Source organism: Garra rufa, chromosome 1 (genome assembly GCF_049309525.1).
Source record: "Garra rufa chromosome 1, GarRuf1.0, whole genome shotgun sequence".
NCBI lineage: Eukaryota > Metazoa > Chordata > Actinopteri > Cypriniformes > Cyprinidae > Garra > Garra rufa.
Genome location: NC_133361.1, coordinates 69610533 through 69616532, shown reverse-complemented (window position 1 = coordinate 69616532; position 6000 = coordinate 69610533).

Genomic DNA, 6000 nt, shown 5'->3' with positions numbered 1-6000 from the left:
GCACAACTCTTCATATTAATGTTTCAAGCAATGCAGTTCCCACTGATAGACAAAGCGCAACTATTCATACTGAAACCTCAACCACTGCAGTTCCTGCTACTCTGTCAAGCACACTATTACCTACTGGTTTTACAGACACTGCAGTCGCTACTGGTCCATCAGTCACAGCTGGTTCATCAAACACAACAGGTGACACTCATCTGTCAGGTACTTTGTCTCCTAATGTTCCCATACTATCTACAGTTCCCACTCAGAAATCAAGCACAACTGCTTCTCCTGGAACATTAAGCACAGCAGACTCTGCTCATCTATCACACACTGCTCCCTATGGATATTCAAGCACTGGGAATTCTACAAATCATTCAAACACAACTGCTCTTACTGGTCCCTCAGTCACTCCAGTTTTAAATAATCAAACCAGTCCAACTGTTGGGTCAAGTACTAAAGTTCATATTGAGCAATCAAGCAGAACTGTTCATAACGGTAGCTCGACCTCTGCAGTTCCTACAGATATGTCAAACACAACTGCTCCTACTGGCCCCAAAACAACTACATATTCATCAGGTTCATCAAAAGCATCTCTTCCTGTTGGTTTCACAACTGCTTCAGTTCTTACTGATCAATCACGCTCAGTTGTTCCTCCTGATACCTCAACCACCAAAGTCCTTCCACATCTTTCAAACACGACTCTTCGTATTAATGTTTCAAGCAATGCAGTTCCCACTGATAGACAAAGCGCAAGTATTCATACTGAAACCTCAACCACTGTAGTTCCTGCTAATCTGACAAGCACACTATTACCTACTGGTTTTACAGACACTGCAGTCGCTACTGGTCCATCAGTCACAGCTGGTTCATCAAACACAACAGGTGACACTCATCTGTCAGGTACTTTGTCTCCTAATGTTCCCATACTATCTACAGTTCCCACTCAGAAATCAAGCACAACTGCTTCTCCTGGAACATTAAGCACAGCAGACTCTGCTCATCTATCACACACAACTCTTCGTATTAATGTTTCAAGCAATGCAGTTCCCACTGATAGACAAAGCGCAACTATTCATACTGAAACCTCAACCACTGTAGTTCCTGCTAATCTGACAAGCACACTATTACCTACTGGTTTTACAGACACTGCAGTCGCTACTGGTCCATCAGTCACAGCTGGTTCATCAAACACAACAGGTGACACTCATCTGTCAGGTACTTTGTCTCCTAATGTTCCCATACTATCTACAGTTCCCACTCAGAAATCAAGCACAACTGCTTCTCCTGGAACATTAAGCACAGCAGACTCTGCTCATCTATCACACACTGCTCCCTATGGATATTCAAGCACTGGGAATTCTACAAATCATTCAAACACAACTGCTCTTACTGGTCCCTCAGTCACTCCAGTTTTAAGTAATCAAACCAGTCCAACTGTTGGGTCAAGTACTAAAGTTCATATTGAGCAATCAAGCAGAACTGTTCATAACGGTAGCTCGACCTCTGCAGTTCCTACAGATCTGTCAAACACAACTGCTCCTACTGGCCCCAAAACAACTACATATTCATCAGGTTCATCAAAAGCATCTCTTCCTGTTGGTTTCACAACTGCTTCAGTTCTTACTGATCAATCACGCTCAGTTGTTCCTCCTGATACCTCAACCACCAAAGTCCTTCCACATCTTTCAAACACGACTCTTCGTATTAATGTTTCAAGCAATGCAGTTCCCACTGATAGACAAAGCGCAACTATTCATACTGAAACCTCAACCACTGTAGTTCCTGCTAATCTGACAAGCACACTATTACCTACTGGTTTTACAGACACTGCAGTCGCTACTGGTCCATCAGTCACAGCTGGTTCATCAAACACAACAGGTGACACTCATCTGTCAGGTACTTTGTCTCCTAATGTTCCCATACTATCTACAGTTCCCACTCAGAAATCAAGCACAACTGCTTCTCCTGGAACATTAAGCACAGCAGACTCTGCTCATCTATCACACACAACTCTTCGTATTAATGTTTCAAGCAATGCAGTTCCCACTGATAGACAAAGCGCAACTATTCATACTGAAACCTCAACCACTGTAGTTCCTGCTAATCTGACAAGCACACTATTACCTACTGGTTTTACAGACACTGCAGTCGCTACTGGTCCATCAGTCACAGCTGGTTCATCAAACACAACAGGTGACACTCATCTGTCAGGTACTTTGTCTCCTAATGTTCCCATACTATCTACAGTTCCCACTCAGAAATCAAGCACAACTGCTTCTCCTGGAACATTAAGCACAGCAGACTCTGCTCATCTATCACACACAACTCTTCGTATTAATGTTTCAAGCAATGCAGTTCCCACTGATAGACAAAGCGCAACTATTCATACTGAAACCTCAACCACTGTAGTTCCTGCTAATCTGACAAGCACACTATTACCTACTGGTTTTACAGACACTGCAGTCGCTACTGGTCCATCAGTCACAGCTGGTTCATCAAACACAACAGGTGACACTCATCTGTCAGGTACTTTGTCTCCTAATGTTCCCATACTATCTCCAGTTCCCACTCAGAAATCAAGCACAATTGCTTCTCCTGGAACATTAAGCACAGCAGACTCGGCTCATCTATCACACACTGCTCCCTATGGATATTCAAGCACTGGGAATTCTACAAATCATTCAAACACAACTGCTCTTACTGATCCCTCAGTCACTCCAGTTTTAAATAATCAAACCAGTCTAACTGTTGGGTCAAGTACTAAAGTTCATATTGAGCAATCAAGCAGAACTGTTCATAACGGTAGCTCGACCTCTGCAGTTCCTACAGATCTGTCAAACACAACTGCTCCTACTGGCCCCAAAACAACTACATATTCATCAGGTTCATCAAAATCATCTCTTCCTGTTGGTTTCACAACTGCTTCAGTTCTTACTGATCAATCACACTCAGTTGTTCCTCCTGATACCTCAACCACCAAAGTCCTTCCACATCTTTCAAACACAACTCTTCGTATTAATGTTTCAAGCAATGCAGTTCCCACTGATAGACAAAGTGCAACTATTCATACTGAAACCTCAACCACTGCAGTTCCTGCTATTCTGTCAAGCACACTATTACTTACTGGTTTTACAGACACTGCAGTCGCTACTAGTCCATCAGTCACAGCTGGTTCATCAAACACAACAGGTGACACTCATCTGTCAGGTACTTTGTCTCCTAATGTTCCCATACTATCTACAGTTCCCACTCAGAAATCAAGCACAACTGCTTCTCCTGGAACATTAAGCACAGCAGACTCTGCTCATCTATCACACACTGCTCCCTATGGATATTCAAGCACTGGGAATTCTACAAATCATTCAAACACAACTGCTCTTACTGGTCCCTCAGTCACTCCAGTTTTGAGTAATCAAACCAGTCCAACTGTTGGGTCAAGTACTGAAGTTCATATTGAGCAATCAAGCAGAACTGTTCATAACGGTAGCTCGACCTCTGCAGTTCCTACAGATCTGTCAAACACAACTGCTCCTACTGGCCCCAAAACAACTACATATTCATCAGGTTCATCAAAAGCATCTCTTCCTGTTGGTTTCACAACTGCTTCAGTTCTTACTGATCAATCACGCTCAGTTGTTCCTCCTGATACCTCAACCACCAAAGTCCTTCCACATCTTTCAAACACAACTCTTCATATTAATGTTTCAAGCAATGCAGTTCCCACTGATAGACAAAGCGCAACTATTCATACTGAAACCTCAACCACTGTAGTTCCTGCTAATCTGACAAGCACACTATTACCTACTGGTTTTACAGACACTGCAGTCGCTACTGGTCCATCAGTCACAGCTGGTTCATCAAACACAACAGGTGACACTCATCTGTCAGGTACTTTGTCTCCTAATGTTCCCATACTATCTACAGTTCCCACTCAGAAATCAAGCACAACTGCTTCTCCTGGAACATTAAGCACAGCAGACTCTGCTCATCTATCACACACTGCTCCCTATGGATATTCAAGCACTGGGAATTCTACAAATCATTCAAACACAACTGCTCTTACTGGTCCCTCAGTCACTACAGTTTTAAGTAATCAAACCAGTCCAACTGTTGGGTCAAGTACTAAAGTTCATATTGAGCAATCAAGCAGAACTGTTCATAACGGAACCTCGACCTTTGCAGTTCCTACAGATCTGTCAAACACAACTGCTCCTACTGGCCCCAAAACAACTACATATTCATCAGGTTCATCAAAAGCATCTCTTCCTGTTGGTTTCACAACTGCTTCAGTTCTTACTGATCAATCACGCTCAGTTGTTCCTCCTGATACCTCAACCACCAAAGTCCTTCTACATCTTTCAAACACAACTCTTCGTATTAATGTTTCAAGCAATGCAGTTCCCACTGACAGACAAAGCGCAACTATTCATACTGAAACCTCAACCACTGTAGTTCCTGCTAATCTGACAAGCACACTATTACCTACTGGTTTTACAGACACTGCAGTCGCTACTGGTCCATCAGTCACAGCTGGTTCATCAAACACAACAAGTGACACTCATCTGTCAGGTACTTTGTCTCCTAATGTTCCCATACTATCTACAGTTCCCACTCAGAAATCAAGCACAACTGCTTCTCCTGGAACATTAAGCACAGCAGACTCTGCTCATCTGTCACACACTGCTGTCTATGGATATTCAAGCACTGGGAATTCTACAGATCATTCAAACACAACTGCTCTTACTGATCCCTCAGTCACTCCAGTTTTAAATAATCAAACCAGTCCAACTGTTGGGTCAAGTACTAAAGTTCATATTGAGCAATCAAGCAGAACTGTTCATAACGATAGCTTGACCACTGCAGTTCCTACAGATCTGTCAAACACAACTGCTCCTACTGGCCCCAAAACAACTACATATTCATCAGGTTCATCAAAATCATCTCTTCCTGTTGGTTTCACAACTGCTTCAGTTCTTACTAATCAATCACGCTCAGTTGTTCCTCCTGATACCTCAACCACCAAAGTCCTTCTACATCTTTCAAACACAACTCTTCGTATTAATGTTTCAAGCAATGCAGTTCCCACTGATAGACAAAGCACAACTATTCATACTGAAACCTCAACCACTGCAGTTCCTGCTACTCTGTCAAGCAAACTATTACCTACTGGTTTTACAGACACTGCAGTCGCTACTGGTCCATCAGTCACAGCTGGTTCATCAAACACAACAGGTGACACTCATCTGTCGGGTACTTTGTCTCTTAATGTTCCCATACTATCTACAGTTCCCACTCAGAAATCAAGCACAACTGCTTCTCCTGGAACATTAAGCACAGCAGACTCTGCTCATCTATCACGCACAACTCTTCATATTAATGTTTCAAGCAATGCAGTTCCCACTGATAGACAAAGCGCAACTATTCATACTGAAACCTCAACCACTGCAGTTCCTGCTACTCTGTCAAGCACACTATTACCTACTGGTTTTACAGACACTGCAGTCGCTACTGGTCCATCAGTCACAGCTGGTTCATCAAACACAACAGGTGACACTCATCTGTCAGGTACTTTGTCTCCTAATGTTCCCATACTATCTACAGTTCCCACTCAGAAATCAAGCACAACTGCTTCTCCTGGAACATTAAGCACAGCAGACTCTGCTCATCTATCACACACTGCTCCCTATGGATATTCAAGCACTGGGAATTCTACAAATCATTCAAACACAACTGCTCTTACTGGTCCCTCAGTCACTCCAGTTTTAAATAATCAAACCAGTCCAACTGTTGGGTCAAGTACTAAAGTTCATATTGAGCAATCAAGCAGAACTGTTCATAACGGTAGCTCGACCTCTGCAGTTCCTACAGATATGTCAAACACAACTGCTCCTACTGGCCCCAAAACAACTACATATTCATCAGGTTCATCAAAAGCATCTCTTCCTGTTGGTTTCACAACTGCTTCAGTTCTTACTGATCAATCACGCTCAGTTGTTCCTCCTGATACCTCAA